General features: G+C 40.9%; 1 pseudogene across 1 annotated transcript in view; it reads right to left on the reverse strand.

Annotated features, from left to right (window-relative positions):
• LOC111329477 (uncharacterized) overlaps positions 1–8,758 on the reverse strand; it is a 31,576-nt pseudogene extending 22,818 nt beyond the window's left edge. The window contains exon 1 of the transcript XR_015995182.1: positions 8,656–8,758. The product of XR_015995182.1 is annotated as an uncharacterized LOC111329477 (transcript). The remainder of the gene's footprint in view (positions 1–8,655) is intronic.
• Positions 8,759–13,466: the final 4,708 nt, after the last annotated feature.

The raw sequence follows: 13,466 nt of genomic DNA on the forward strand, positions 1-13,466 counted from the left end.
TACAAAAAAAATTAATGCTCTACTATCAAACTTTTTTTCTTCTTCAAATATGTTCTTTATTAGACTGTTCATAGCAAATACTTGGAAAAAAATCGGGTGGCACCATGCTTGTTTCCTCACAAACTGCAGCGAAAGGTGGACATGGTTTTGAGATCGTAGTCAGGATGGAGAATTTGCACGGTGAGGACTGGGACAAGACACAAAATGGTGGCCATCGTGTTCGATGTATGCACTCAATACACATACATACATTTATTTGATAAAGCAGGATGTGTTACATAATATGGCAGCCAAGGGCTGATGTGGACCTACATCCAAAAATTATAAAAAATACATATGCATATATATTATGACAATATTGGTAATAAGAAAGAAAAAAAATAGGTTAAGATTATATAAAATGTACAGGATAAAATCAAGTTAAAAATATACAAAGTCATTGTGTTTGTTAGCTAGCATAGGAGCTCTGAATGAGAAATTATTGATGTCCTTGGAAAATCTACGTAAAATTTGCTTGAAATTGTCTTTACTTATTGTCTCATTTATATTGATTAATCTATTAAGAAATGTCCAAATTGTTGGTCCTCTACATTAAATAGATTGTTTGCTAATTTCATATTTTACATGTGGAATAACAAATTGGCTGACCCTTTGGGAAGATCTACTGCCAGATTTTAAAGTAAATAAAGATGCAAGGTTGTCAGGAACATTATATTTGATGACATCAAACACAAACAGCAGTAAACGCCTGTTGTAGAAGTATGACATGTGAAGCCAGTTAAGACTTTGAAGATCATCTTGTTCGTGAATTAGTCTAGCTGCTCTTTCATGTATAGGATTCGAGAAGCTTGCTTTTGGTTGATTTTATGTGTTTGATATCGCCAACACAGAAATTCATACTTGGAAAGTGTGCAAAAATAACAAAGAATGAGGTAAGTCAAGAATTGATGAGATTTTGAAGCTATAAACCTTTAGTTGAAACTATTTTGTAGCACTGGCGTTTTGTTAATTCCAGTGAGCTAGGGTTCAATATTTTTTGGTTTGGGGCAACAAAGGCTTGACAAAGAAACTTGAAGAAAACACTGTTGATTTCTGTTCTTTGTATGTTTTTCTGTTTGGTTTCTATACACAGCAAAATGTGAATTCTTCACCCATCACTCTAACAGGAGTGATATACACAGTACAATGTAGTATACTCTGAAAAACTACAGACTGTACTTTAAAATTTGCTTTTTATGCTTCAGAACCACACTTCAATGTCTCACTGGTCCTCATTTGACTACTACATTTTCCGTGCAAATATTATTTCAGGACATTAATTGCACAAATCACAATTTTAATTAATTTGCATTACCTATAAAGTACTGACATAATTTGCACCAGCACCCGCTTGTTTTAAGAGACTCTGGGTTTGTTGTCAAACCTCTCCATCAGAACTTGCTTCAACCCTTCTTCCTTGCCTCTTTGGTATACCACTTGTAGGTGAGGGAGACCATGCCATGTCGTATGACACTCCTATCTCCACATTTTCCTTTTCACTATCATCTTTCCACAGGTTTCTTTTGCTTTCTAAACTTTCCAGACATAATTCCTTTGCCAACTTTTCAATTTGGGGCCCTACTTCCCTCTTGCTAGCCTTCAGCGCCGACTCTCCAAGTGAAGGTATGTTGATGGATGACAACAACTCCTTTACGTGGGTAGGACCTGTGCCTGTGTGTAGCATCCTTCAAATATGTCGATTCAACTTATTAAAAAATTGGCTAGATGGTAAATGGATGCTTTAATGGTGGAAAACAATATTTTAGCAATGTTAAATGTAAACAAACCTGCAGCGAGCTTTGTGTTTACATTAAAGATTGGTCTCCCTCGTGTTGTTCCGGTGCTGCGGTGGTCTTGTTTGTTCGACAGATATTTGTCTCTCCACACTCAGAGTTAGAACAGCATATGCAGAGTAGTGATGCTAGCCGAGAGACTGTTTCTTTTATGCAGTTGGAGAGCCATAGAGCTGCCCCACATTCTTCACAGCCCCATCCAAAGCCTCAGCAAGGACATTTAATTCTACAACTCGGCAGCCGTGAAGTGGAAATGCACTGCAGACTTCCGAATCGCGCACATTCTTTTCATTTTCTTGTTTTTCAAGAGCAGATCAGGAAGATTCACGGAGATCCAAAGTTAGCGTGCCCATCGTGACTGTAACAGACGAGGATGGGACTCCCGCAGAGGTACAATTTGCCGAGAACGCAACGGAGGAAAATTTGGGTAATGAAGGGTTTGGTGATCAGGCGGGTGAATTCTTCTTTGATGATTTTGATGTCTATTGTGGAAATTGCCCTGAGGAAGATGTTGATGATATGGACAAATCACCTGAGCATAACCGCATGGACGATGAAGAGTTTGAAGGAGACCTTCCAAAAAGTGATAATGTTACAAACAAGGAAAGTAATTCGGACTCTTCACTCACGGATGGAACTGTTGATCTTTCACAAAGTGGTGAAAATTCTGGCAGTCATGCGAATGACATTTCAGAAGTTGCACTCACGCCGAGAGGTAGTCAACTGAAAGATGATCTGGACATTTCCGACGTTGCTGAACTTGGCGAGGACGTTCTGCGACATAGTACACCAAGTGAGTTTGTTGTGACAACCACAGATGAAGTACATTAGACGCCAGGTCTGTTAGAAAGAACAGCTGATTCTACTGAGGTGTTTGCTAATGTTACTACTAATGATTCTCCGTGAATCTCACTCCATAGACTGTTCCATACAATGGCTCCCCTATATCTCATGGAAAATTTACCATAATTTGATCTATTAAATTCAATATGTATCTGTGACACTATTCGTCTATTGTAAGAATGTAAGTTATCATTGGTAATAAAAAAGTTATTAAAAAATACTGGAAGCTTGTCATGGTAATATGATACATGAAAACTGCTGTCAGGTATGTGTTTAGTTCTTAGATTTTTAGTATTTCTAACGACTGAAACAAAGGTCTTCTATCTTCATTATAATTTGAGAAGGTCATGATCCTCACAATTTTCTTCTGTATCTTGAAGATAGAGAGAAGTCTACTCGGATAAGTACTCCCCCAAATGATGTTACAATAATTCATGTAGGGGTAAATCATGGTATGATATAAAGTTAGAAATGTTTTAGAGGTTAAGTGATGTCTTGCCCTGGCCATTATGCCTGTCATCTTTGAGATTTAACTAGCAATATGGTTAATATGGTACTTCCAAGAGAGTTCTTCATCAATGTATATTCCCACAAATTTTGTATATTTCACTTGGTCAATTGTATGTTCGTTAATAATAACATTTGCTTTGTGTTTTAGCTTTTTTCTATTACTTTTAAATATTATGAAATTTGTTTTATTAATATTCATAGACAACTTAGTAGTTGTAGTTAGCCAAGCTGTTACTTTTTTGAGTTCTTGATTCATAGTTTTATATAGGGTCATTACATCATGTAATGTTCAGGAGTTCGCTTATACAGTTCGCTTGCAGTTCGCTTACAGTTCGCTTACAGCTCGCTTAGTTTGTTCGTTATCCTAGATTTTCTCTCACCCCGTTCTCACTTTACAGTGCATAATAAATACTCGAGTCTACGTCTCCTGGGGCCTTGGGCGTGGACTTGGAGGCCTGGACACTATACCTCCCCCTTTTCTTTAGTGAGGCTTGAAGTCTCTGTAAATTGTTTCCCACGTGGACGTTCTGGCTCGTACTGATCTTCGGGGTTCCATTGGCGCGATTGTCGGTCCCCTGTGCGTCTCTTGCATGACTATATTTCCTTCTCCAGGAACCTCCCCTACTTCAATATGGCGGTTCGTTGGTCGCCTGTTCATCGGTTGTCGTTCCTTGTCACAACCCAAATCGTCGTGCTCCTCCTTTCCAGCATACTTGAGTACCTTACAGTGGGAAGAATTGCGGGATTTGACTTCCTTTCCCCTCTTCACAGTGACCATGCTCCCTTTTATTCCAACGACTGCATATGGTCGTGGATCATACGGCGGGGTCAACGTGTTACCCCTATTCTGTTTCAAAAGAACACGGTCACCAATTTTGATCGAGCTTTGTGATGTGTGTCTGCGCTCATCAGCATAAGCTTTCATTTGCTTCTTCTTTCTCTCGTCTCTTTCACGGATTAGTTCATGGCGTTGTTCTTCCTGGGGAACGACCCTTTCTGGCAGTTTTCGTCTTATCTCTCTCCGGAACGTGAGCTTGTCGGGACTCTCTCTCGTCACAGGATGGGGTGTGGCACGATAGTTGCCAACCGTCCTTTGGATCTCTTGTTTAAATGCTTTCCCCTCAATCATGGCAACCCTCGCGCTCCTTTTGACCGTCTGGATGAATCGTTCGACGTCACCATTTGCCTCCGCCCATCCGGGTGTGACTTTCCTGTGCCTGAACCCTTGTTCTTGGGCATATTTTGCAAATTTGGACCCATTAAATGGGGGGCCGTTATCTGTCTTCACCTCTTCTGGAATTCCATAACTAGTGAAAACACGTGTGAGCTGGGGAATTACAGCCTCTGCGGAGATACTTGTGACAAATTCTACGACAGGATACCTTGAATACTGGTCCCAGAACACTAAAGCCATGTCCTTATTTGGAAAAGGTCCCGAAAAATCCACACTGATCTTCTTCCACGGACCTGTTGGCAGATCCGACATTTGGAGTGGCTCTCTGGTGTGGCAAGGGATGGTAGCTTGACAAGCTAGGCAATTCCCAACGTGCTTTTCGACCATCTTATCGATTCCGGGAAACCAAACGTGGGCACGAAGCAATTGTTTCGTACGAACGATGCCCTGGTGACCCTCATGAGCAATTTTCACCATAGTTTCTCTGAATTCTCGAGGGACTATGATTCTTTCATCCCGAAGGACAAGACCGTCAGCCACAGCCAATTCATCGTAAATATTGAGGTACGTTTTCATGTCTAGGTTCCTGTGGTCAATCTTCCTCTCCCGTATACAGGTGATTAACCTTTTTAGTTCCTCGTCGTTTTCCGTTGCCTTTACCAGGTCCTCTTTGCTGATAGCCAGGGGAATGTCACTTGCGACCACGAAATTCACGTACTGCTTGACATCCTTGGTAGTGCCTAGTTCCCTTCTAGTGAGGTTTCACGAGGCAGCGGGTTCCTAGATGTATAATCGGAGATATTCGTCTTTCCGGGCCTATATTCGACCTTGAACTCATAATCGAGCATTCGTACCATCATTCTTTGCAGCCGTATTGACGTCTGATGCCTAGGGTTGTTCAGGATGACTTCGAGCGGTTTGTGATCGGTGACTATTTTGAACGGCAAGCCATACATGAATACATGAAATTTCCTGCACGCAAAATCTGCCGCAAGCACCTCTAGCTCGATTTGGGAATTGTTCCGTTCCGCATCCGAGAGGGCCCTGCTTGCGTATTGCACCACCCTCCAGCCTTTGTCACTCGACTCACGTTGGACCAAGGTCGCTGAGATTCCTAACGGACAGCCATCCACATGAACTTCATGCTCTACAGCAGGGTCAAAATAGACTAAGACTGTGTCTGAGCTAAGGCCTTCTTTCAAACTCTCGAACGCTTCCTGATGATCTCTCGTCCAGGCAAAAGCGTTGGCTTTGAGTAAACCTCTCAGAAGGTCGGTTTGAGGGGCATACTTTTCCATAAATCTCGCGTTGTATTGCACCGTACATAGGAATGAGTTCGGTTCCTTCGCGTTGCGAGGAGGCTCGGCCGCCTTGATAGCCTCAACCTATCGCGGGTCAGGGGATGCTACATCTTTAAAAAACTTCAGCCCGTAATACACACAACTTTGCTTATTGAATTCACACTTTCCCTTGTTATACGTGATCTTCTTTTCTCTAGCCTTCTTGAATAATTTGTCTAGATTCCGATCATGTTCCTGTTGTGTTTTTTCGTACACAAGAATGTCGTCACTGATGTTGAGGCATCCAGGTATGTCTCGGGTGATCTCCCTGCTCACGGTGTCTTGAAAGATTTCATCCGCGGATCTCGTGCCAAAATTTAGCCTTTTGTATCTGTACAACCCGATGTGCGTTGAGAATGTGGTGATGTCCCGGCTGTTCTCTTGCAGTTCCAGTTGATGATAGCCATGATTCATATCCAAGTGGGAGAAAACAGTTGCTCCATTGAGCTCATGTGTGATATCCTCGAGAGTAGGCATAATAGTATGGGTCCGCGGAATGGCTTTATTGGCCTCTCTCATATCTACGTTCAGTCGAATTTCATTCGCCGTTCTCTTGGGTGTAATCACGACTGGGGATACCCAACTGGTAGGCTCTTCGACCTTCTCGATTACATCATCCCTTATAAGTCTCTCCAGCTCCGCCTCCAGTTTTGGCCTGACGCTGAACGGGATCCTCCTGTGAGGTTGAGCAACTGGTGTTACTGTACGGTCAACGTGTAGATCTACCTGCACTCCTTCCATTTTCCCGATCCCCAGGAACAGGTCTGCGTATTCCTCAAGTAATTTGCTTGTGAACATTTCAGAATCAGTTCGTATTGCATTCGTAATCACTACCAGGCCAAGACTTTCGGCAGTCTGAAATCCTATCAAGGGTTCCGTGTTGGTGTTACCTTTAATGAAGTGGAACGTTGCCGGGATGATTCTCGTGTTTGACTCTACGACTGCATCGAATTTGCCCATAACTGTTAATGGCCTGAACGGGTTTTCATTCGTTTGGCACGAGCGCAAAACACTTGTCGACTTCTCCAATTTGATCTTATTTGCCAGTAGCTGCTGAAAGGTGCATTCATCCATTACGTTAACCGACGCTCCCGTGTCGATCAGCACTTTGACTTCGTGGTTTTCGATTTTTATACTTCTTATTGGCCTGGGTTTTGTGTTGCTTTCGACAGCCTCAACTTCTTCGATCCCACAAAGGGGTTCCGCGTCACTGCTATCTGATTGCACCTCCTGATGAACTGTCTTTACGATACTCTTATTTACTTTCCTTTTACTCCTACAGCATTTGAAATTGGAATTTCTTCTTTCCTCCCGCGTGTGGAAATGCGCCTCCACAAAAGTAACACTCTTTGTTGATACCAGTCGCGCTCTTTTGCCTTCCTAAAAAGACCCTCTTCAACTCTTCCTCAGTATTGTTCCCTCTACTTTGTTGCTCCATTTCGATTCTCTTCGCTTGTTTATCCGACAATTCCTGTGCTCTAGCGTAATCTAACGCCTCCTGAAGCGAGTGCGGCTTACTGAGCAAGCGGCGTCTAACTCTCTTCGATTTTCCCTTTTCAATTAACTGCATTTGTATTTCAACTTCACGCCAACCCTCTGGAAATTCGCACGGAGCAGCTGCTTGCTTTAAACCCGTGGTGTAATCATCGTACGACTCCTCTTCTTCTTGGGCTAACTGCCGAAATTGGTATATCCTAAAAAAATAATGTCTTTTAGGCTCAAAATACTCTGGAAGTTTCTCTCCTGCGGTTTCGAAGTCTTCTCCCGTATCCTCTAGTGTGTCGAAGATGTCCTGTACTTTGGGACCAGCACAGTGTAGGAGTAGTGCTCGTTTTCTCGCTTTGTCCTTTATATTCATCGTTGCAGCGTACACTTTGAATCTTTCGAGATATTTCCTGAATCGAGTGCCGAACGATGTCGGATCTACGTCCGGGTCAAACGGTCTGAAGTTGAGATTTGTATCATATGCGGCTATTCGCAGAGATTTCTCTATGGAAACAATTCGATCGACCGCCTATGAGATGATCCTCGTCGCCAATGTAATGTTCAGGAGTTCGCTTATACAGTTCGCTTACAGTTCGCTTACAGCTCGCTTAGTTTGTTCGTTATCCTAGCTTTTCTCACACCCCGTTCTCACTTTACAGTGCATAAAAAATACTCGAGTCTACGTCTCCTAGGGCCTTGGGCGTGGCCTTGGAGGCCTGGACACTACAGTGATTTAAGAACAAATTTGTGTCATCTGCAAATATAATAAATGATAATATCTGGGAGCATTCGGTTATATCATTTATGTAAATTAGAAATAACAGAGGCCTCAAGACGGAACCGTGTGGTACTCCACACTTGATTGTTAAACTGTTCGAGTTGGTTGTCTTATATTTTACAAATTGTGTTCTACATGTTAAGTAGTTCTTAAACCAGTCAAATGCAACTCCTCTTACCCCATAGTGCTCTAGTTTTTGAAGTAAGATATTATGATCCACAGTATCAAATGCTTTGGAGAGGTCTAGAAATACACCCATGGTAAATCGTTTAATATTATCAATTGCTTTTGATATCTTGGTCACAAGTTCTAAAATAGCTAGGTTTGTTAAGCGCTTTTTACGAAATCGATACTGACTTTCACTCGAAATGTTAAGTTTATCTAGGACACTAACAATTTTCTTATACATTAGACAAATTCGTATTGGCGATGTTATTGACAAACAAAAAAGAAACCATATGCAAGTAACGCCAGTCATTAACTCTTGAAATTTAATTTAATAAACTCTCTACAGAAGCTATTTAGATGACGACAAGATACTCCACGAGCTCTCGACATTTCTGGGTTCGAATAATTATCCATCGAATGTGTCGAAGCTAAGTCTTAAATGTTGAGTAAAAATGACTAAGTATCAACTATTAACGTTAAAATCATTTCTCACGCAACTGGTGTGGGTGTAAAACTACAGCTTACCTCAGAAAGATGCAAAAATTCGAAGCAACAAGTCTGCATGAAGACATCACACGCACTGCTCAATTTTGGCGGTTAAATCCAGTTTCCTCGCGGTATGGTTCGGAAAAGATTTCACACTGGACTGGACTTTGAAATTCTCCTCATTGTTCAAACAAACAAAACGAAAGACAGATAGCCCTTTTTACAGTTCCCGGCGCCATATTGAATGTGTAACCGCGCAAACATGATAGCGAGGTTAGTGTTGAGTCGCGTTGCGAGTTCTAGTGAGAGTTTAGTGAAATGTGGCCATGGTGGTGCTCTGTCCTTTTCATCGAGATATTTGGACAATGAATGATACTTTCCCTACGCAGGATATTCCTCCTTCTTCATCTAAAAGAAGAGGAAGACATTGTGCCGCTTTTTGGTTGTGCTAATAGCTATTATGACACAACAGGCAATCCAACAGGTCTGCATTTCTTCTCGTTTCTTAATGACGTCCAGCAGCGAATCAGATGGTGCAATCTCCTGAAACGCCAGCATGGAAAGGACGGATTCTTCATCACAAAATCAACCTTTTTGTGCTCAGAACATTTCAAAACAGAAGACATGCGAAAAAACGTGGGCAGGTCGCTGGAAATTGGAGAAAGGTTTATAATGTTTGTACGGTTGTTTTGTTGCTTGGATACCGAAAGAAAATGCCTGCTTTGATTTTCGGTATTGAAGTGTTTATGCTGGGATATTTTTCTCCTTATTAAAAAGGTGACATTTCTATTTCTTTGTGCACTGTGGTCTTATACGATATCTGTGAATTGAATGTAAAATTATAAAATTGTAATGTAAAATTAAAATATAAAATTATAAATTTATAAAATGATGAGTTTAATTATTATATATATGGGCAGAACCATCTCGATTTAAGTGGTCAGTACCGAAAAAGCTCTGGAAAATGCCTGCTAAAAGGGTCCTGTAGCAAATTTGACAACTCATGGAGAGTCATTTGAGGTTGAACAGGAATTATTTCACCAAGAAGTTAAAGCACCTGTGTCAACTGTCAATGCTGCTTCACCTTCACCAGCTCAAATTTAATGCTCAAATTGATTTAGGTGTAATCTTTCCTTACATTAAGAAATATTAATATTAATGTTGTTAGTACTCAGGGAAAAAAGATGATGTTAGGCTTGTGAAATCAAGATAAGGAACCATTGTACATTGTGTAAATAAAGGAAGTGATTGGCATGACAATACGTTGTGTCTCGTGGCTTAAGCGTTTACAACTGTCACACTTTTTATTCTGGTACTGGAAATATAGAAACTTCGCTCAGGTACTGCATTGGAATACTATTTCACACTATCAAAAGCCTTGCTTTTGATAGTGTGAAACACGATCTCCTCTCACACAAATTGAAGCAACTCCCCCTAAATCCTTATATAGTTAACTGGTATCTAAGCTTTTTGGAAGACAGGCAGCAGAGAGTCATTAGAAATGGGTTTATTGGTAAATGGAAAAGTGTCGACAAAGGTACCACCCAAGGAAGTGTCAGCAGGCCGCACTTGTTCAATGTCTTTCTCAGTGATTAAGAGATACACTTGGACAATAAGAGCGTGCTGGTAAAATATGCAGATGATACAACCATTATCTCGCCTGTGATAGGTGATAATGCCAAATCTATCGCACTGATTAATCAGTTTTCCCAGTAGTCTAGGGGTAATGGTATGAGTAGCAATCCATCTAAGTCCAAGGAAATCATTTTCCGCAAGAAAGGTTGTACAATAAAGTTTCCGATTGTGTCTGGAATACCACAGACAAAAGAGCTTACTATTTTAGGGGTAACATTTCAGGAAGATAGTAGGTTTATAACACATATTCGGAAAAAACTAATCAAAGCAAACAAGTGCCTGTTCATTTTAAGATCTTTAAGGAAAGAAGGGTACAATCAGGCCGAAGTAGACCATCTATTTCTAAATCTGGTTCTACCAAATATATTATACGGGCTGTCCGTATTTGGCGCTGTAAATTCCGAATTAACAACAATCCAATGTTTCTTAGATCGATGTTATAAGCGCAAGTGTACATCCGACCACATTAATGTCTATGAATTGTTAGATCAACAAGACACACGTATCTTCAAGAATGTTTTTAATAATACAATACACCCTTTAAGAGCTATAATGCCAAAGAAGAAATCAACCAAGTACAATCTGAGGAAAGAGACAAGTCACCATCCTAAAATAAACACTGATAGGTTCAAAAACACGTTTGTCAATCGCTTAATTTTTAAACATAATCTAGTCTTATAATTTTTATCTTGACTTTCTCTGTAATTTATATATATAGCTTCTTTTAATGTTGTAACATAGGAGATGTGATTATTTATCTTATGCCTTTATAAAGTTTCAATTCAATTCAATTCAATAATGTGTGAAACAAAACTTTTCGCGCTCCAGATGCACCGACAGACAGTAGACTATATATAGAATATGTGGTTTCTCCTTTCAGTGTACTTGTGACTGCGGTTTTGAAAGGAATGACGGTTAGTTTCCATCGACCTAGGGAGGAGAAGCTAATCCGAAAGATATAAGGCGACAATACAAATTGGAGACAGACACTACTCCATGTCATCATTTCAAAAACAGATCATCGATTTTCTTTCTCTTAACAACCAAACCAAGAAGTTTGGTCTTTGGCAATTTGAACTCGAGTTTAATTACCCTTCCTGCTTCATTCTGATGGTGAAATCGAGTTGAACGGGCAGTAGTCTAAGTTGTGGCTTCAATGCTAACACGAACTAAATGTGGTTACATATTCTATATTTCCCATTCATCCCAACTGCACGTGCATGCTGCCAGAAAGTTCACAAATTCTACCAGTGCCGGTCTTGGTAATAATTTTAGATCTTTGCACGTGAAGTTAACTTTGTCTCGCAGTTGCTCTTACTTTTCGCTTAGGTTTTATAGTTTAAATAAAACTGATTGCCCCCCAAGTTATCTTTGGATGAATTGAATGCAGACACTGAGCAGTTCCCATGCGGTTGAATCACCGCACAACACCACTGAAACCATCCTCGGAGACCCAGGGGCTGAGTCGATTTCAAGTTAGAGCACGAAGAGCCCCTGGGGACATTGTCTTACAAGACTAGTTCCAAACGGTCGCAGTCGTTCTGCCATCTGATTGGTGCCAGAAAATCTTTGTGTTTTTCTGCCCAATCAGAGTGAAGTGTGCTTTAGAGTCCTTTCGTGTGTTTTAACATAAACTAGTATCTCAGTTGCTCGCTGTTTGTTTGGACCGTGCGACCGAGATTTGCTTGAGGTGAAAAGTTTCAGTCTCAGCGCACAATGTAAGAGAAATCGATCATGTCCGCGAAAATCTTACCGGAAATTGTACTGAATACTTTCGCAGGTATCACTAGAGAACGTGTTTTAAAGTTTGCGAGGTTTGTATACAACACGATGGTTGCAGTCATTGACATGTCGCTTTAAACGTTAAACAAAATTTAAGCTTAAACCTTTCTAGATTTTTTGCATAATTTGCTGTGACTAAAACTTTGCCAATCCCGGGAAGTTATTTCGTCGCACGGGCCACGCAGGTATGTCGTGCAACTGGTTCTTGCGCAACTTTCCGTGCGTGCCAAAATCAAATCTCATCTTCGCTTGAAAAAAAAGAAAAGCTGAGCGTGGAAACTTTTGCTTATTAGATGTGGGTAGATGATCCTGTTCTACTAAGCTGACATTTGCAATAAAGTAACCCCACCCTTTCCATCCAATATTTCTTGGTCTTTGGTTTTGTTTTTCCCATTGAAAACAGCATCGGATCGATTCCCAATGATCGAAGGTATTTAACTTGGGTCTTAAACAATCGACAGAAGAGTTGAAATGACAGTGACCAAGGGACAAGAAGAGAATCCGTGGCCTTCCTAGCTCAAATATTTCAACACTCTAGGCAGCAGTTGAAAGATTAAACTCTTTCCAAAGCCCTTCGGTAACTGCCCGAAAACATCTCTCCTTCCTGCGATGTTCTCGTTAATAAGTTTTTGTACAGATTTTAATTAGCTAACCGGAAACACAGCTAAGCTTTCTCTTAGCACTTGCTGGAGGTCGTCCACGAACTCAACGTTCTCTGCAACCTTGGCCGTATTGTCTTTACTACTAAGATTAGATTTTGGCGCGCACAGAAAGCAGAAAGCTACGTAGGCGAATACACCAGTTGCTCGACATACCTGCGTGGCCCGTGGGACAAAATAACTTCATGGGATTGGCAAAGTTTCAGTCACAGCAAATTATGCAAAAAATCTAGAAAGATTTAAGCTTAAGTCTCCTTTAACGTTTAAAGCGACATATCAATGACTGCAACTATCGTGTTTTATACAAACCTCGCAAACTTTAAAACTCGTTCTCTAGTGATGCCTGCGAAAGTATTCTGTATAATTTCCGGTGAGATTTTCGCGGACAATCTAATCGACTTCTCAAACATTGTGTGCTGAGACTTAAACTTTTCACCTCAAGCAAATCCCCGTCGCAAGGTCCAGACAAACATAGCGAGCAACTGAGCTACTAATATATGTCCGTGTTAAAACGCACGAAAAGACTCTAAAGCACACTTCACTCTGATTGGGCAGAAAAACACAAAGATTTTCTGGCACCAATCAGATGGCAGAACGACTGCGACCGTTTGGAACTAGTCTTGTAAGACAATGTCCCCAGGGGCTCTTCACGCCCTAACTTTAAATCGACTCAGCCCCTGGGTCTCCGAGGATGCACTGAAACAGGTGATAACGATCAAAGTCATAAGATGCGTAACTTCAAAACTTAGGCTACGTTTGAGTAACATATAAACT

This window comes from Stylophora pistillata, chromosome 14, assembly GCF_964205215.1.
Source record: "Stylophora pistillata chromosome 14, jaStyPist1.2, whole genome shotgun sequence".
Classification (NCBI taxonomy): Eukaryota; Metazoa; Cnidaria; class Anthozoa; order Scleractinia; family Pocilloporidae; genus Stylophora; species Stylophora pistillata.